This window comes from Vidua macroura, chromosome Z, assembly GCF_024509145.1.
Source record: "Vidua macroura isolate BioBank_ID:100142 chromosome Z, ASM2450914v1, whole genome shotgun sequence".
NCBI lineage: Eukaryota > Metazoa > Chordata > Aves > Passeriformes > Viduidae > Vidua > Vidua macroura.
In genome coordinates this window covers 3,969,275-3,990,411 of record NC_071611.1, presented here as the reverse complement: position 1 = coordinate 3,990,411, position 21,137 = coordinate 3,969,275, and the positions used below count along the sequence as shown (strand labels likewise).

At 36.8% G+C, this 21,137-nt stretch overlaps 1 long non-coding RNA gene across 1 annotated transcript; it reads left to right on the top strand.

The window, feature by feature from the left end:
• The first annotated feature begins 410 nt into the window (after positions 1-410).
• On the top strand, positions 411-14,089 carry LOC128822256 (uncharacterized). Its single transcript, XR_008441420.1, has 4 exons — positions 411-605; positions 6,588-6,651; positions 6,978-7,068; positions 13,679-14,089. It is a non-coding gene; the product is annotated as an uncharacterized LOC128822256 (long non-coding RNA).
• The last annotated feature ends 7,048 nt before the right edge of the window (positions 14,090-21,137 follow it).

Sequence of the window (21,137 nt, the reverse complement as noted above, 5' to 3'; positions counted from 1 at the left end):
GCCTGCACTCCAGCACAGCCTTTGGCACCCTCTCCCACGGCATCTCCTGGAAAAGCTGCAGCTCAGGGCCTGGGCAGGTTCATCCTCTCTGGGCTAGGAACTGGCTGACGGCCTGGCCCTGAGGGTGGTGGTGGCCACATCCAGCTGGGAGCTGGCCACCGTGGTGTCCCCAGGGATCAGTGCTGGGGCCAGCCCTGTTTAAAATCCTTGTAGGGAGCTGGATGAGGGGAACGAATCTACCCATGGTAGCTTCATGGAGGACACCAAGCTGGGTGGGAGTGTGGATCTGCTGGAGGGCAGGAAGGCGCTGAGGAGGGAGCTGGACAGGCCGGATCCATGGGCTGAGGCCAATGGCGTGAGGGGCACCAAGGCCAAGTGCAGGTGCTGCCTTTGGGTCTCACCAAGCGCTGCAGCTCCAGGCTGGGACAGAGGGGCTGGAAAGGGAAAGGGCCCTTTGGGAAAGACCCTGCAGGTGCTGGTGCCAGCGGCTGGACATGAGCCCAGGGTGCCCAGGTGGGCAAGAGGCTAATGACTTCCTGACTTGTTATCAAAGTAGCAGGCCGAGCAGGACCAGGGCAGTGATTTAACCTCTGTTGTCAGCGCAGGTGAGGCTACACCTCAAATTCTGTGATCAGTTCTGGGGCGTCACTATTTGAAAGACATTGATGGGCTGTAGCTGGAGAAGTAATATAAGGAGTGGCTGTGGGAGATGGGAGGACTCAGCCTGGAGAAAGGGAGGCGCAGGGGGGACATTGTGGCTCTGCACAGCTCCTGACAGGAGGGGACAGCACAGTGGAGATTGGTGTCTGCTCACAGGCAACTAGAAATAGGACAAGAGGAAATGGCCTTACGCTGCACCAGGGGAAGTTGAGGTTGTACAGCATGAGAATTTCTTCACAGAAATGGTTGTTCAGTGTTAGAAAGGGGCCGCCCAGGCAGCTGATGGAGTCACGATCCTTAGAGGTGTTCAAGAAACAACTGGACATGACACTCAGTGCTTTGGTCAGGTTGACTAGGTGGTATTCAGTCACAGGTTGGACTCGATGGTCTTGGAGTTCTTTTGCAACATTAATGATTCTGTTTTTCTGTGATGCTATGAAAAAAATCTCTCAGTTTTTTGATTAAAAGGTAGGAAACACTAGCATTTCTTGAGCCTCAATGGAATAATATCCACGGGACAGAAAAAGTTAAACTACTCAATCAAAGCAAATATATTTAAGACAGTATGTAAGAAAGCTTTTTGTCTTTAAATAAATCTAATCTGTCATAACTCTGAGAATGTCTGGAAATATAAATACAAATACCCCTATTTATTTAAGAATGTATTTTTTCTTATATATGTAAACTGGGCATTGCCAGTCACTGTAATTTAAGTTCTAAGAAAAATGATGGAGCACACAAGCAGTGACATATTAAACCACGAAGGAATAAGGAAATGATCAGCATCCATCAAGAATTTATTGAAAATAAGCAAGTCAAAGCAATGCATGTTACCTCTGAGAAATTCTTCAATGTTCCCTTGGGTGCAGAAAGCCTAAATTCTTGATGCATCTGACAAAGTTTGTATAATAAAAGTTATGATCACACTGAGTTAAAAAGTTAGTCTGTCAGAAGAGAAAAATGACATTCAGCTACCAAACTGATGCAAAACCCCACCAGGCTGTTCAATAAAGACTGGTGGGAAGAAGACACCATATGCACTAAGTGGATCATGACTGACTAAAACAGCAGCTCTGTAGACAAAACTCTAGATTTTAGAATAGCCTTAGTGGCTATTCTACTTGCTACCTTAAATGAAAGCAAAGATGTCTTTGCTTCAGTATTAAGTACAATTCTCTACATATATATATTTTTTTTTATTAGCGAGATCATCATAAGTAGATCCCAAATCCCAGATAGGTTGCAGGATTAAAAAGTGGGTTTGGATTTTGCAATATCAAGTGTCTTTAAAAACAAATTAGACAGATGTCCATCAGAAATGATGCAGAAATAGCCAATCTTGCCTCAGGGAAGGTGAATAGTCTGGGGACAGCTATCATATCAATCAATTCTGTGCCTCAAGCACTGATGCATGTATATCCCACTGGGTTGACTTTTTACTGCTGGTGACCACAAACAGAGATGTACTGGAATATTGCTGTTGCTGTTAGCTCAATCTGGCCAAAACATTGCATACAGGTGACAATTTATTAAAAAGAACTCTTTTTTCCAAGATCAAGGAGTGGAAAATATAGACCCAGATTGTAAAGAGAGCTGTTTTTTCCTCTGTTTTGTGATATGGCACTCACATCAAACTACTATGTCCTTAAGAATGCCGCAATTAAATAGTCCTCTACAAACTTACATAATTTGACACAGACAAATGATATGAGGATGATAGGATTGTACTTGTGTTTTTGACTTTTAAAATAGGTGTGGATAAGAGTTCTATTTCATAAACTGTGAAGATAACACAATTTTTTTTTCTATCAGCAGAGCGCATGAACAAACTGTAACCACTATTCCACTCAATATGTGAGAAGTTTCTATAAAAGTATGCAGCATAATACTCCACCAGGCTTTTCATTGCCCATCCCAGCTCTCATAATCAATTGCAAGAGAAAAAGCTGAATTGGTTTGTTCATGTGTCAAAAAGATTCATATTGAATTACAATGTGATCTTTTATGTCTTTAATGGATGTGTTGATGTGATAGCAATAATAATATTAATAGTAATAATAGCACTTTGCAATTCTGTAATTGCATTCTGATTATACTAACATGATTTACAAACACTAATTATGTGAGCCTTTCAAAGCTCTTGTAACAAACGTAGTAGGCCCATATACAGCAATTGCAATAATACTTCTTTTTCAGAAAGAATTTCCTGCAGATTTCCATACAATCTATAACAAAGAAAATACAGGAATATGAGTATTTTGTCAAAGACTAGTGTGCTGAAGATACAGATATTATTTTTATCCTTATTAAGCTACTTCTTTTTCTTCCATGTCATTGTGTCACCATGCAATGAAAACTTTAATTTTTCTTGGCTTATTTGAAAACAAAAGTAAGTTTGCAAATTGCAAACTTCGCAGCTCATTCATAAGCAATGTAAGTAGCTTATTAAATATTAATTTGTTGGGAAAATCTCAGTATCTTTCCTCTTCACTCTGTTCACTGTTTTATGTCACCTGTATGCTATTTTTTGTCTCACTTGACAGTTTGATTTCTATGGCATATTAATATGTTTAAAGTAGCCATTATGCAAATACCAAAGCTGAAATTTACTTCACATAGGGATGTTATTTCAAAGCACAGCACATTTCTAGCACAGTTGCTGAAACACTTAAAAAAAAAAAAAGAAAGGAAAAAGGAACAACTCTCAAAACTGTAGTTGGATATGCGTGCATATTAGGAACTAACTTTCTGGTTTACATCTGGAAACATTGATTTGTGTTCTCCTCCAGGGCCACCCTGCCTCATGACATTCCATCATCCATTTAATTTCTTTCAGTGCAGTGTTATTCTTCTGTGGAAACATTTTCTCCCTCCCTGCTGCCCTTTACCTCTACTTTGCCTTTTTGAAGTGAGACCTTTAGATTTGGCAGAGATAAGATACGTTGTTTCAAAGTGAATGTTTTACAGCTTGATGCTCTTTTTTGTGCATTTTTAATATTATTTTTGTGGCTCAGGGGAGTGTCTATGTAGTCTAAGTCAGGGTGTCTGAGTTAACAGAGGGGTTTTTTTTGTGAGATATTTGACCAATAAGCAAACTTTGTGGCAAGTTCACAATGTGGCATAGCCCTTCAGCTTCTGCCTTTCAAAGGAAAGTAAAATCTGCTCAGCCACAGGCATGGGTCAACTTCTAAACTCCTTTGGTACCATCAATAAAAAATAAAAAAAATGGTTGTATTATTGGAAATTTTGAAGGACTTTATCTTCATTTGATATTGTCCACCCTACCTTATCCAATTCTATGTCTTTACCTCACTGTAGGACAAATTTCTGCTAATTTCGATGCAATTAATTACAATTATGAATTTTCTAAACTTATAATTCCTTCACAAAAAATTCCAACAACTAAACAAAACAAACAAACAAACAAACAAAACACACCAAAAAATAGTCTTAGATTTTTCCTTCTTGCCTTTATTTTTAGCAAAATGTTTATTTTTAATTCAATTAAAACAGTACCTATTTATTAAAAATCTTTCTGTATCTATAAAATTCCTCAATGTAGCTTAAAGTAAACCTAAAGACATACATATAAAACAGAGTTAATTGTTCATTAAAAAAAAATCTGTTTTATTTTTTGTCTGCTTATCCCATGGGTAAACAGTAATACAAAATGTATTTATCTGTATATGATCTTCTAATCCCAACAGCTGTATTAGGCAATTTTTCACTTGTTTCATGTATGTCTTTTTATTGTCTGCATCAGAGCAAAAATATTGGTAATAAATATTGATTTGAAGCAAAGTAGAACAGAGAGCTATCCCAAACTACATTTTGTAGGATGAGGGGTTTAAGCTCAGTGTAAGAAGTGAACTGTAGTGAAACCAAAAAAAGAGGGAAAGAATCCTTGGGGATCTCTTCCAACTCAAGATATTCTATGATGTTATGATCCTGTATTATGATAAAACCTATACACCCTCCTAGCAGACAATGCATTTGATTAGCTCAATAGGTCTTTGGAATGAAATAATTCACTGCTTTTAATCAATTTTTGAATCCTTTTCCACGAGAATTCACCTAAACTCTTCCATATTTATATGGACAACTCATAGACTTCTAAAGATAGGTACTGAATAGAAATTATCAAGAGACTGAAAGTCTTAAGACTGACTTTGAAACTGCTGTAAATAGACCAAGAAAATGTGGTGTTTCAAGTGATTCTGGTTTTAACATGAATATTAATTCTCATTAACAACTCTTTGCTGAGTCCATTTAAAAAACATATTGTAGCAAACAGGATTATTTAAAATGATGAAAAAGTCACTTAGTTGATGACTATTGAACTACTGCTGCCAGTTATGAAAAATTCTTACTGGAGAAAAAAACCGTTATAGCAAGGGAAACAAAGTCTCTGTCTCATGGCAGTATAAAAAGATGTGACGAAATCTGCAAATGGCAGAATTTGTATTTGAAGATGATGAAAAATAGAGACAAGAGCAATTGGCAAGAATCTGACAACATATGTGCGAGGTTTTCATTCAAAATAACAAAATTATTTAGCAGAACATCAGTTAAAAGTAGCCCCAGTAAGCAAAAATGCATTTTAGAATGACAATAATTGGGAAGACTGTTCCTTTAAAGAAGTATCAGTGCCCATGGAAATTAGAGCTGTTGTGACTAGGAAATATGAAGGGAAATGTTCATTATTGGAATAGGATATTAGGAAACTAGAAAAAAATGTCTTTTTTTTTTTCTTCCTTAAAATGGAACTTTTGGTGGTGACTGATGAAGGAGAGGCTAAATCACAACTTTTTTTGTGTCCATCTCCCAGCTTGCTCTGTCATAGATGAACCAGTATAGCAGAAAAACATCCTTGCTCCTGCCATGCCTTGCTTCACCAACTGTGGGTTTGGAGGGGTCAACAAAAATTAGTCCAGACCTCTGTTTTTGTGCTGAAAAGCAGGAATAATGAATTTGCTAGAAAGATAGATTTTGGAACTTTTTTTTTTTTTTTTTTTTTATTTATTTATTTATTTATTTATTTATTTATTTATTTATTTTTCCTCAAATAGAGTGTTTATCTCATTAGGATAGTGTTCATCAATAACTGCAGTCAAAAAGTGGGTAGTGGAGGGCATGGCTTCATTTCTGGACAAATTACATGAATGATGATAGTCCTCAGGAGAAAACCTGGAAGCTTTTTCCTTTTTCTATTTGTAGTGTTCTTAGACTGGAATGGGATGTCTTTTGAGTGTTGTTACCATGCAGAATTAATAACAAAGAATAACAATTAGCATCCATCTTTCCATTCTGAGTCCAGTGTCTTCTAAAGCTGAAGAAAAGATTAATTTAGACAGGTAGAATGAGAATCACGATGCCAGGAGAAATCTTAGTAAATATGAATAAAATTGCTTTATAATGGACAGATATCATGAGCCTGGTCATAAACTATGGCCTTACCTGGCAAACCTCCCTATCAGATTCTCCTGTTTTCACTGTGAGACAATTTCTCACAATCCTGATTTATTCTAAACTCTTTCTAAAAGGATACTGTTCTCCTCCGGAGCAATCTGCTTTGTCCACTTTCAGTCATAGAACTCCAGAGAAGGTCTTACCCAGCAGTAAACCGAGTATGAAATGAGTCTGTAAGGATGAGGGCAGAGTACAGGACAGTAGCTTCTCACAAATAATTTTTCTTCTTTCATTCTTCTTAGACAAAAGCAATACCTTTTTACACATTATCTAGACCTTTAACTCAGAAAGTCTGAAACTTTAGAACTTAATTCAAGTTGTATCTAGTGGCAGAGCCTGTTATTCCAAGTGTACATGTATTTAAGCAATAACAAATGCCTTCTGTGTTCCAGGTTGCAGTCAGTTAAGATTTTGCTTCATCCCTTTAAATGTTGTGCTGAACCTTCTTTATTTTCCAGAGGAAGAGAGAGAAGAAATTTATTTGCCTCTGTGTTTCCTGCAGGGTAATCCACAACAGTGCTGGTAGGACATTGAGTTAAATCCTGCACCCTGTGATAAGGCAATTATCATGCAGTTAGAAAAAACACTTAATTTTTTAGAGGGACACAGCAAGTTCAGATAATGTTTGACATCCTCATTTTGATCTGGTTTAAAATACTACATTGCAGAGCCATAATGTTGTATCTCTTTTCTTTTCTTTTTTTTTTTTTTTTTTCTTTTAATGTCAGTCTTTCAAAACAGCACCATGTCCTATAATTAAATCTATCACAACATTTATTTTAGACCTCTCAAATTTGTAGAATTGATTTAATGGTTTATTTTGTGTTCATCTCTCCCTCTTGTGGCAGATGTCAGCAAAGAAAAAGATTGCTATTTACTGACAAATTGAAATGAGCTAACCCTGAATACAATCTATTTCTAACACCAGGATGTTTTGAGGTATGTTTAAGTTGCAGAGTGCTATGTAGATTATAATTTGATGTCCCCAACTCAATAGTACACATTTATACTTTTATAACACAGGAATTTAATTGGACCTTATCCACCAAAACTCTCACCTGTTAAATGGTGTTTAGGTTATGCTATTAAATGGATGTGTGCAAATGAAATATTTTTATTAAGAAATATTTGGAAAGGCAAAGATTTTATATATTTTTATTTCTATGTTTGATGTTTATTTGCATTTGAATGTTGTCATATTAATAGCAATTTGTCTGTAGGGAAAGAAAAAATGTGTGCTAAATATCAGTGCATAGTAAATGTTACTATAACAAAAAGCTTTATTGAACCACACACTGCCTCACTGCTTAAAGGACCTGCAAGGGTGATGAATTTCTCCCAAGGGGCAAAATATATTTTCAAAAAGCTATTTCTTCAGTTTGCTCCCCTCACACATTTGACATATTTTTATACAGATTGAGTTATATTATTTCACTGTCAGTCTAATTTGCTGTTGGATCTTTCAGATGGAATTCTGATAAATAAAAGATTAAAGGAAATTAAAAAATTCTCTTAAAAAACCCCAAACTACCATAAAAGGCCACCAAGTCCAAAATTTGTAAGTATGATTATAAAACTGAACCAGAAGGATGCTCTGAAAATTATGCATAAGGTGGGCCTGGTTTTAGCGGCTTTTGTTTGTTTTATTTTTGTTTGTTTTGGGTTTTGTGTTTTGTTTTTGTTTGTTTGGTTTGGGATTTTTGTTTTGTTTTGTTTTGTTTTTGTTTTGGTGGGGTTTTTTGTTTGTTTTTTTTTTTTTTTGAAGGATGCATGTACCTGTCTGAAAAAAGCATTAATAATTTTCCTTTCTTCTATGTGCAGGCTGACAACCACTTATTTAGAGGGATAGGACAAAAGGAAATATCCTCTAGTTCTGCCAGGAGGGGTTTATATTAGATATTCTGGAAAATTACTTCACCCAAAGCGCTGTCAAGCCCTGGCTGTCCAGGGCAGTGGTGGCGTCCCCACCCCTGTAGAGATTTAAAAAATGTGTGGATGTGGCACCTGGGGACATGGTTTGATGGTGGGCTTGGCAGTGCTGGGTTAATAGTTGGACTCAATCTTAGAGGTCTTTTCCAAGCAAAATTATTGTAAGAATCCATGATTTACAGAGAAGTAGTGGCAGAGCAGGTCCTGATGCCTTGGACTGGATCTTCTTTGTGGTGGGTTCTTGTTCTTCCACTGTGAGTGGTCCCCAGCCAGCACACTGGGAGCCCAACAAGGCCAGCACCAATGATCTCTTCCTCCCTTCTGCATGGTCCATGCCCATCAGGCAGTGGGGCATCTGCCTACCAAGCTGTGGGGACTTCTAAGAGGGTTTTAAATTGTCCATTGTACCTAATAGAAGTGAGATGTATAACAGAAAACCTGCTTGTCTCCTTCTGAAAGAATCACAAATATTTTCTGGGTTACTTTATTTTCAAAGCCCACTGGAATTCTCCACAGCGGCTGCTCAATCAAGCTCTGGTGGATGAGATTAACCTTGGAATTACAACACATTTATGTGTGCATTAACAGTATCTCCACTAAATCACTGGGAGCTAAGACTGCCTCTCAAGAAGATGACTATCTTTACCCTCTAATCTAGCTCTGAATCCTACCTTAATATACCTTAACATGTCAGCTTAATAATCAGCTCAAGTTTGTAAAAGCTGTGGACACACATTGCATTCAAACAGCTTTAAAAAGGGTGGGCTCACAGTTCTCTTGAAAAGAAAAATCAAAAGGCAAACAACTGTCTTCTGCAAAATCTAGTTTTAAAAGTCTTTAAAGGAGTCCTTATTTCCAATTTAATCATTCAAGATTCAGTTATTAACACTGGAACACAAACATTCCTGATAATGCCTTTAGCATCCTTTTAGCAATTTTTAATTTTTTCACTTGAGTGTTGTTGCCTGACACCACTTGTTCATCTGTTTAGGTCATCTGTTCTTCACCATGGCAACTGAGAAATTATTGTACACCAGTGATCTGAAGTTTAAATGCATTTATTGTCCTTGCAGTTGTCTCTAAGTTGAGGAAATGGGTGTTGTCTTACAGTAAAAAAACCAGCAAGTTCTGTTGCTAGCCTTATTTCCATGTAGGAGAAAACATCCGAATCGTAGTTCACCATCATTCAAAGTGGAATTTGTGTCTGTTTCCTCATAGTCTCCTTCTTGCTGCTAGTTTCATGTTTTGAAAAAGACATTAGGCTGAGCCAGACGGAGAACTTTTCCTTGAGCTCTTAGCCTGTTTTGCTGGGAGATTTAAAGCCTCAGATCTTGATCTTCTTGTTTTTGATCTATATTAATATAGTGGATGGGATATTGGTAGCAAGGTCTACTATTTTGTTCTTAAAAGGAATAAAATAATCCCTTTTAGAGATTACAGCATCTGTGTTTGCTTGACCGAGTCAGCCCATGGTGGGACATAGCAAGAATTTGCTATGAAGCTTTAGCTCAGAGGCTGCAGGGGCTTCAAAGGCTGCAGAGAATTGAGTTAGTTTTATGGACCATGGTTTTGATTTAGAGAGCCAATACAAATATTATTGTAACTTCTTTATGTTTACTATAAGCTCTTTTAAAAATGCATGAAAGCAAAGCTCCATTCTCCCGTAATGAGACACAACACACTCTGGCTATATAAAAATGATACATTGAAATGCTTTCTTCAGAAAATAGCTTCTGAAAAATGTAGGCTTTAGGACCATTGCCATCATGTACTGCTCATAAAAGTTCCAATTAAACATTAAATTACAAATACATATATTTTTATTATTATTATTTGAAGTAGACAGACCTTTCAAACTTTGTTTTAACTTTGAGATTTTCCTGGTGTTAGAATAAGCCTATTTTATTAAGGCTTATTTTACAATGAGCTTTTTATCAGATCTGCACTGGCTTGTAAACCCTAGGGGTTCAAATTACAAGGCGACAAATTTCTTCAAGGTATGCTTGAAGCCTGTTAAAAGCTTACCATTATTTTCCTGTTAGGTCAGAACTAATTTTGTGAAGACTTTTTAAACCTCTGCTCTTGTAACACGCCAGGTAAGAAGTGAAGTGGAAGTGGAGAAATATGATAATTTGACCTGAAGGAGACAAGCTACAAAAACAGTTATTTGAGCAAGGGAAGGGGGGAAAAAAGCACCATCAAAAACATCTTTTTAGTAACATTTTAGCAATAACTTTTGTTTTGTTAACAATAGCTTGTACTACTTTGATCTTCTTGCTTTTTAATATCTTATTGTTAACATTTATTTCATGCTTCAGGCAGAACAGAAGGTGGTAAGAAAATTTTGATTGTTTTGGCCCTAATACTGGTAATCACTACAAAAGTGATAATCACTTTTGAAGATAAATCACCACACAACCATTTTCTTGCTCTGGGAACCAGACTGATAACTGGACAAGACTTGGTTCCTTGTCCTCCTGAATCCCATGAAACCAGATCCCAATGTTCCTGCCAGGTCTCCCAAACACCATCATAATTTCAGCTGGGTCTGTTCTCAACCAGCCTCGGGCTCAGCACCAAGGCCAGTGGCACCCAGGCAATGTGAAATTGGTACAAACCAGGGCATTTTGGGTTGAATCGTGTCCTTAGGATGCTGCTGCCATCCAAAGACACAAGTTGGTACTGCTGTACTGGCTGTGTGCACACAGGAATCTGCTGCCAGCAGTTACGGAATGAAATAGGGAGGCAGAGAAGTCAACATTCCTCAAGTTCCCATTTTTTCTGCTAGGGATCTAAAATAGGAACCATTTATTTCTTCTTCTTGGCTTTTTTTTTTTTTTTTTTTTTGGAGTTTTTTTGGGTTTTTTTTTGTTGTTTTTTTTTTTTTTTTTTGTTAATGTTTTAAATTTTTTTTTAACCATGACACTTTTATGACAAAGAGCTGTTTTCAAAATTATGAAATACAGCGCTGCCCTTATGCCAGGACAACATCCATTTCCTGTGATGTGACATCAGGCTGTGCTGCAGAACATGGACTTTTCTTCTTGCCTTTCACATGTCTTGCAAAGACTCTCAAATAGTTGTTCACATCAAACACTTCAGTAAATTCTTTGGCGTACTTAAGCTGCAACTTGTATTTTTCTAAAACTGCTCTAGATCAGCAGATTAGATAGTGCCCAATTAACACTTAGTTTTCCTGGCAGGATCAACCATACCAAAGAGATAAATTCCTAGGCTTCACCAAGGAGAAACAAGAGACAAAGTTATACAGCACTGGTAACAAAAATGTTTAATTTAGCAGGGACTTGTAAGGACAGAAAAGGCCATTATCCAAACTGAGGAAAAATTCTATAAAAATATGTGTCCTCGTTGATCCACTTTACATAAAAGTTTTCTTGGTACCTCTGATCAATGTATTAGAATGCAGTTCTTCTGAATTATTAAAATGATTTTTTTCTACATATTTCAGCACTCATTATTATAGAACAATAGTCATATTAGGGCAGAAACTTCATTGTATAGTGCACCATTAACTAAAACTAGGTCTTACAAAGAGCCTAAAGTCATAGTTTATAAATATGCCATTTTATTTTCAACCTCAGCAAGGACAGTCCTCACTCTAGTGAACATTCTACCCACAGTACAGCTTGGTTGCAACAAAGAAATTGCTAACTTCAATTTGCCCTATTTTTCTGCAAAGTCCAACCATTTCAGTGTGATTCACACAACTATTAACAAGTAGTTTATCTTTCTGTAAGGAAGGTCAAATTAATTTCTTTGTCAAGTTCTTTGCAATAGCCTTTCTCTTATTAAGGTGTCTAGATGTTCTGTCATAATAAGAGAGAAATTCCCTCATTATCCCATCTAGTGCCTACCTATTGAGTGCTTCAACCTATTTGTGAATATAATCTATGTGTTTGTTCTTCTGTGAAATTATGCCAGCTATTACTATTTGGATGTAATTAATTCTATTTCTCCTCTTTGGTGGGGAGTTCCACAGGTTAATTATGTTATTATACAGTGATGCTCCAATTCTTGTGAAATACTTCCTTTTTCAACCATAATTTGGCTTATGTTTTCACCCTTCCTTCTATATTAACCTTCTTGTCACCACCTGCACTTTTCTGTAGCTTGAAATTCATTCTTGTGTATGATCTCACAATGTTTGAGTGTGGGAGCTTTGCCAGCACTGAACAGTCAACTCCAGTGTGCCTGTCTGCTTCTCAGTCATCACCAAAACTGATAATGAAAGAAAAACTCAGACAATTCCCTTATTTCCCTACCTTTGGTCTCATAACCATGACACTCAATTTTATTTTATTAAATTTAATGAGTTAAAAAATTACATTAATTTTACTATAGCTACAGGATTTATGCAGTTTAATACAACCTGAATCACATTTATTTTGTTGTCAGACTGGAAACAAAACTTTTCTTTCTCTGTAAAACATTATTTTATATTAGATTCTGGTGTTGGAAAATATATGGGGCTGTATTTTAACTTACTCTGAGATATAGAGTAGTTTGAATTTCATTTGGAGCAGAAAGAAAAAGAATTGCTCTCTTTGGACAATTGCTGGAAATTAGGCAGTTATAAAGCATATTCTGGTTAATTTATCCAGAAATCTAAACCTGTCATAAAGTTTATCTCCATAAAGGAAAGTGGATAATATTGGTGACATATCTGGAAAGTCTGTAAGGAAAGAGGTGGTGAAAATGATTTTATGAAAATGTCTATGGCTAGCCATTGGTATGTTCTGAATAATATTGAAGTTGAGAAGACTGTGAAAAAATCAATCCTTGTGCTTCTGAATCACCTGAGCATCCTGAACAGTTAAGGTCATTGCCAAGGCCAAAAGCCCTCTGTGAATACGCACCATGATTTTTAGTTCTGGACACTTCACCCAGGATTTGGTCCTCCTACTTTGAAGGGAATTAAGCTACCTTGTTTTTCTATATTCCTGTAGCAAAACCAGGAGGAAACAGTTCCATTTTCAAATAATTTCTCAATGACTGAGAAAAACATTAATGACTACAGTTGCCACACCTCCTGGGGATTTTGCCACAGAACTATCAGCTTCAGTGTTGGGAATTTCTCGTACTGTCTTTGGAAATACGCCTTAAACAATTTTTCCTGCAAAGGCAAAACACAAAGCCAGCAAAGAAATTCAGAGTGAATGTGGAAAATCCCTTCCTTTTGTGCACTGTTGAAGCCTTCAAAACACATTGTGTTTTGAAATGTACATCATCAAATAAACAATAAGGTGTAATAGATAAATTTAAAAGGAGAAAGAAAGCAACAGATGGATTTGTCTTTTGCAGCGTGCTGCTAATCTTACATTATTCCTTACATACAACAAATCCCCCTCAGATGTAGGGTGCCCCATTGATATCAGCAGAATCCCACTGACGAAATTTGCTGGGAATGTTCTCCATGACTCCAAGAAGAGCTGGGACAGCATGGGGAGTATGAATTAGAGGCATCAGACCAGGTGCACAGCCCAGAGAGAAAACTACTGAAATGAGATTATCTGAACAGTTGTAGGTGAAAGGCTGGAGCTAAATTTACTTCTCCACAGGTCTTTTTTCTTCATCTTGTCATAATTTGCATTCTCCCTAGGTGACTCTATATGAAACCTAACTAAGCATCCAGATCCACAGCAAGGGTTTACCAGATAGAAGATGTCACTGGTGTGGATGTGAGCTGACAGGATGAGAGGGAAAGTGCTGGGGAAACCAGGCTCTTCTCTACCACTGCTTCCAACATGCTGCCTTTTGGGAAGTTGCACGGAGTGTCATCCATCTTATTTTATCTACCTAAAATATATTTAGCAGCCTGAAAGTGTCACCAAGATACATCAAGAGAGGAAAAGTGATGGCTCCCCATGACTGTTTCTGATGCTTATGTCTAGTTGTGATAGTACTGCAAACAATTTTGCACTCCAGCTATGCCATACCAAAAAGGCTTTGTACATGTAAGAAATCTGTGAGAAAATTATGTATCTGTGCATGTGTCTAAACTAATTTTACGTATGGTTTAAAGCATGTAAAATATTAAAATTAGAATTTGGAAAAATAATCTAGATTTATGGAAGTTCTGCATTTTTATTCCATTTCCTTTTTTTTTTTTCCTTCTTTTTTTAAAATGAAGTCATTATGAATCCAGCTGTCTTCAACACATGAGAAAGCTTGGAAAATGTCCTTATGTTGACAGCTTTCTTATATCTTATGATATTTCCAAGCCTTGATGAGAAGGCTTGGAAACTGTCCTTATGTTGACAACTTTCTTGCATCTTATGATATTATGTGTTTTTTTTCTTTAAAACAATATGAGAATCCAGATCCAGAATACTACTATTTTCAATTGAATTTACAAATACAATACCATGGCAAAGCCAGGAAACAGTCAAGAGATGGACATGGAGGATCTGGAAACTGAAAGCTAAGCAAATGTAAATATGGTACTTTTTTATCATAAGGAAGTTTTTCTCATTGTTCTCCAAATTAATCTCAAGACTTTTTAAGGAATCTGAATTTTTGATGTTTCATCTTAGAGATGATGTAAATAAATCTCAGGTTTTGTATTTCACAAGACAAAGAATGGTAACTTCACATCAGTGGAATATAAACTACAGATTTCCTACTGGGAAAAAAGATATATAAATTTTTGACATATTGATCAAATTCTACCTCAAGCAAGAGAGACTCTGCTCTAATTAGCTTTATTTTACATTTCTTATTTCATTTGTCTCCCACTGTGTGCTCAGTGTGATGATCAAAAATCAAAGTCACATGTTAATTCTGTTAAATATGTTAATTCTGTTAAATATCTGCAATGACAAAAGAGATTGTCAGGAGGAAAAAAATCTTTTTTGATAGTTATGTTCACAAAAGGGGAAGTTCAAAAGCTGGAAGGGTAAAATGACATCAGTCAAAAAGGAAAAAAAAATTCTCTTCATGATGGCAAATAAAAGTGGAACTAACTGTTTACAGAAGAATACAGATATTTCCACTCAGAGTCCTTAGAGTGAGACTTCATACACCTTTGAAAAGGTGTTGTTTAGATCAGGTACACATTGCTGATGTTGGGAAAAGACACATTAGCAGCTCACTGGATTTTATCATCTGATGAATTCAGGGATCTCTGCACAGAGGTGCTACTACATGTCGTATTAAAAAAAAAAAAAAAAAAACCAAAAAAAAAAAAAAAAACAAAAAAACAAAAAAAAAACAACCTTAATGTAAGACAAAACATGATGCTACACTCCAGCATGTGCACATGTGTGCAAACCCCACTCTTTCTGTTTACAGTTACAAGGCTGTGATGTCAGACACAGGTTTGATCACCCAGCCCTTAGTTAACCACTCTTCATAGGACTGATTTCAGTGGTTCATGCACTCAGGGAGCTGAGATTTTCCTCTTTTAATAGTGCATTAGGCTCCAATATATGCTACACATAACAAATCAGAGAACATGAGCACGTAACATGTTCCTTCAATAGCTGTGACCATTGTAAGCCCCACATGTTTCAAATATGGCAGAATTAACATATTATTACTGCAGAATAAATATATTATTTATACATAACATTTAAAAACAGTTTAGAAATATGACTGCATTTAGTAGGGGTGAGGGTTTTTTTGTGTGAATTTGAGATGCATTCAGTAGACTGCATTTCATGTTTCTGTTTTATGTCCTTGCTCTTCTAACTATTTCAAGATTGAATAAAAATCAATGGTTCTCAGCAATAGGTGAATCCTTTTAACACTTAGGAAGCAAAGCAAATAAACATAAAGGTGGATATGGGAACAATATTTACAAATGGAAAACACCAGAGGGTAGTATTTATTTATTTTCCAAGATATTTGGAAATAGGGGGACACTCTGGATGCTGAATCCAAGAGGGTATAAATGAACACAAGAATTCCTCTCTGTCAAATGTCACCTACTTCTCTTGGTAAGAATGTGAGAAAGCCAAGGTTTGGATCATATGAGCTATCAGGACAAGACTGAGAAGTATAATATTTTTGAGGAAACAAAAGATAAGCCCTAAATTGGCAAGCTTTGTTTCTCCAGCAGCTCTGAATTATTAACACCACGAAAGAGAAGCACTGAAGTCTTGAGAGATATTTTGCAGGGCTGAAATGAATAATTTAGGAAAGCTACTGTCTGCTGTCTCCTTGTTATTAAATATACAGTTGGAAATTACTGAAAATGACTGGGAGCAACAAAGAAAAGGCTGTTGAAATCGCGCCTTTGCACAGCTTTGGGCTTCTTTGCTTGTGCTGGGGTGTGCTGTTAAACCTATCTACAGGAGAAAACAGCTCCACTAGCACCTAATCTGAGTACTTGGTTGGATACTTATCTACTATTGTTGTTAGAATTGTCCTCTGTCCAAGAACAAGCCTAAAAGTTTACTGTAAAAAGTGACTGGCTAGTGATGTTTACTTTAGTAAAAACACAAACTGTGAGTCAAGGTTTTTGATCATATGGGTCTGGAGCTCAACCTCTAAATTAATTTATTATTATCCCCCCTGGTTTTCATATTTACTTGTTAGACAATAAAGGAAAGTAATTCCTCATATTCCTTTAAAACTTTGGGTAATCTCAATTTCAAGTACACATGACTTGGCTTGTGAAAAATTGCTGCCAGCTAGATTGCTTCAGTGGATATATACACACATATGGGATATAGTAGTGGCTTTTTGCTATAGCCACTTATGTCAGGAAACAAGGGCTAATTCTGTCAGAGGAGTGGAACATGAAATGAACAGGGCTAATGCCTTTATTAATGTTCAGCTCTTTATTAAAAAGATCAGCTGGGCAGGGGGCTCGACGCAGAGCTCGCCCCCGCAGTCGTAGCTTTTCCAGGCAGCCAGAAGGAAGGCGGCGTGCAGAGTCGGTCACTGGAATCCCGAGCAGCAGCTGTCCTTTCTCCTTCCCTTGTGGCACACCGGTGGCCCGAGGATGAGGAGGCGTGGTGTGCAGAGTCTGTTGCTGAAGTCCAGAACAACAGCTGTCCCCGCCCCTTCCTTGGTGGCAGCACCAGGGCTCTCTGTCTCTCTATCACCCTACTTCTCAGAGCCTAATCTAGTCTGTTCCTTCTTAGGTGATGGCGACAGTTAAAAGTCAATCAGGGGATGTGTTTCCCTCTTCCTCAGCTAGGGCATTTGCCTGGATTTCTCTACTGTGTTCAGTTTCTGATTTATATTCTTTTTTCCCTCCTAAAAATACTCCCATGATCCTAAGGGGTTTCTATTTGCATGTTAGTCTCAGAGTGGCAGCGTGGAGGGGTGGGGGGCCGGTTGTTCCCAGGTAGTTTAAAGAAAACAAACAGAGCAATTAGCTAATTAGCATTTCAATATCGGTCTTTTAGTGTTGCCATGGGAACTAGGAAAGCCCTGACCACGTTTCTGGGGAATACCTGGAAACTGTTCATAACAGAACAGAGAGCCTTTGGTTAAAATCTGATAGTGAAACATTTCTTAAAAATATTTTAAACTTATTTTCTGTAGTATTTATGTCCTTATGTAACGTTTACAACAACCAGTGACCGCAGCTTGGATGAAATTCTGTCTCTGTAGGCAGCTGAGATGTGTGCAGTTGTTACACACAGCTTGAAAATTTTAGCTTAGGGCTCTGACTCATCCTCAGTTACTTTTCTGCTAGATTCTGCCACTTAGGCTGGGAATTGTCTTGCCAACTGACTCTTAAATCCCAAATAAATTGAGTAAGAAGGAATATACTCCTTCCCTGCTCTTGGTTAGCATGACCATATAGACTATATCAACCATGTAGTATCTCAAGGAAAGCATTTAGGGAGCATTTCATGAACTCAGTGATTATCATGGATCCCTTCCAACCTGAGATGCTTTATGTTTATATGGTTCCCAGTGGTTGGTAGGGTAAGGTAATTTACTTTAAAGGTGATAGCAGTGCCAAATCCCCAAATGACAAGACAGTGACTTACTTTAACCTCAGTTAAATTGTCAAAAACATGCCATTACCAGGAGGTGTCCTTAACTGAACACAAAGGACTGAAGTCTGGAGAGGTAGCACAAGAGCTGTCAAAAAATAGCGCTGCTCTTACTCAATCTCAAAGCAAACAAGGCTGGGCACTAAAGGCAGCTTTTGTTTGTCACCATGATTTAGTGGAAAGAATTGTAGGCATTTGAAAACTGAAAACTGAAAGCATTTAAGCCTCAGGAAAGTTCTGAAAAATAGAGGTACTATCTAACAGAACATAAGCTTTAATACTAAAAGAAGAAAAACAGCATCTGAGACGTTCACAGCTCTGACATCTGGTACCCAGATAAAATCCCCAGCCAAGGACTGCTGAAGTCTTTTTTCCTGCCACATTCAGTTAAAAAAAAAACAAAAAAAACACATGCCTAAATTGCAGGGCTTGTCTTGAAGGTGTACATGGGAAAAAAGTGAAGTGATGGGCTAAAACCAAATAAAAGGCCAGACAAAGTGAGTAGGTCCTTTAAAAGAGATAACTGCACTCTAGAAAAGTGCAGAATTCTGTTCTTCAACTCTACAACTTTTTTTTTTCTTCATTTTGAACAGGAACACAGGCAATTTCCATTCTTCTCTCCTTATTGTGAGCACAGCAAACATCACAGGGATAATGCTTACTTATCCCTCAGGGGGTTGTGAAGATTAATTAGTTAATGTTCTCATTGCATGTCAAAGATGAAAGCTCAGTGTAAGTGCTAAGCATTTGTGTATTCACAGACACCAGAAATATGCATTCTCCACAGGAAGCATTAAAAGGTTTTCTAGCTGTGTCCAATTTCCAAAGGTGAAACCCTTATTACAGAGAAAGTCTGCAAAATTACTTGTTAGTAGTTGAACTATTTAGAGAAAATATTGTATAAGACACGCAAAAGCCTATTTTTGTTTTGGAGCCTGGATGAAGGAATCATTGGAAACCTGCTGATTCCACTAGGAGAGAAGAAAGAAAAGATGACTTATGTTCTTTAGTGAGATTATAGTGGAAATGAGGGGAGGAAAATGTTCTACTTGGAGTTTATAATCCAAAGAGTATTTAAGATATTTATACCTTATATTTTCCCCCAGGATTCTGCCATTTATCTTATTTCCTACTGCTCATTTTGTGTAGTAGTTCTTGATCTAAACCTTAGTATAGGTATTGTAACATTTTACTTATTGCAGTTTGTGATTAAAACTATAGTTTGCCAGAAGCAAAATGAGGGCATTTGAACATTTTTTCACGGATCAAAGTAACAGAATTGAAAATAAATACTAAACTATAGTACTGTGTGAAGTGATGGAGATAGAATCAAACTTATTTTGTACTGTAGCGCCATAAAACATGTTTTTGTCAGTGAAAATATAAATGGCCAGGGAATGTATCTTCCAATAGTTTATTGTTTCAGAAATTACTCTGTAGTGGGTATTTGGGTTATTATCAGGACATGGACACCAGATTGCATATACATTCACCTAAACAAATATATATAGATGTACAAAGCTAATATACACTTACACACACATATCAAGATCAGGCTTAGGCATATATACAAATACACATACAGAGGTATATATGTGTGTGTATGTGGGGTATATGTGTATATGAGACAAATGAGATAAATGTATATATGCTAGATTAAGGATGTGTATTTTTTTTATTTTTATTTGTGTGCATGTTTGAGATGTCAAAATTTAACTTCAATGTACTTAAAAATGTGACGAAAAACACAAAACCTACCTGGGTGCCTTTGTTTCTACATACAAATGAGGCACTAAGGGATAATCTCTAATCCTTGTTCTGCCTCATAGTGTACAGGCAATTCTGTTATCAAGTTTTCCAAGTGGTTTTTGGCTTTGATGTCTTTGAAATAGCTCGGATGAAGAGCTGTTTCAGCCTCATGGGAGTGGGCAGACCACTGTTCCCAAAGTTTTCAATCTGTATAACCATAGAAAACCTTGCCAAGTGATTGTAAGTATAATTGTTCAGAGATACTGGGTTTTGGTGACAGACTGCATGATTGTGGTCAAAAACAAGTGGAAGAATCAAGGTTTTTATTTGTCCCTCAAACAAATTCAGTTATACACTTTTCTTTTTTGGATTAAAATAACATCTCTATCTACTCATTTTCAGTAGCTTTGTAAATAAATATTAGGCTTGTTGTGGATCAAACAAGGTTAAAATAAAGGCGATGTAAATTCTGTATTCCATTCTGGGGTATCTCAAACTATGCTCATACTGCATAATTTTCAAGGGACTTTGAAATTTGTGAATTTTCCCTGTCTCTAAAGTGTGGCTCAATCAGGAGAAATGGAATTTTTTAGAAGATTTTCCAGCCAAAGAGGCAATTGTGCTATGTAAATCATTAAGTGTTTGTGAAATGTCAGTGCCCCAGGGGATTTTCTTCCCAACAATTAATGCTCTTTCTCTCATTTTGACTCTTCTACAAAGAATCAGAAAACCAAAAGCGCTCCATTTTATGGGTAATTTCAAGACACTTTGCTTTTATTATTGCATCACTGATAACTGAGTATTTTTGACTTTTCTAGTTCATACAAAATCCAGTCTAAATCAGAAATGTTTGCTTTGGGTTTCTTCTGCAATTATAGGACTATAGGACAGCTTCTGTGTGTGGAGATTGGTCTTTCTTAAGCAAGAGGTAATTCATTGAAAAGGGTATGGTACTTAGTCTGTATCTGCCAAAAATAACAATGAAAATTTTCCATTGTAATTTTTCATCTTCAGTAAAGTCAGAATTAAATATCCTGTTCTGAAATGCTGATGTGTACCAAGCATCGAAATTCTGCCAAAGCCAGAGGGAAATGAATGGAGGACTGAATGCAGATAAGTCATATGATTCTATGAAAAAAAACTCCTAAAGGAAGGTGTCCCTGCCTATGGCACACGGCTTGGAACTAGATGGTGTTGAAGATCTCTTCCAACATAAACTATTCTTTGATCCCATGATTCTTGAATAAGTTACATCTGTGAACTTCTAAACTTACTGAACTAACTGAACTTCTACCCTTAAAGGCAGATATGAGAAGTGGAAACATTAACAGAGAAAAATAGGAGTGTGCAAAA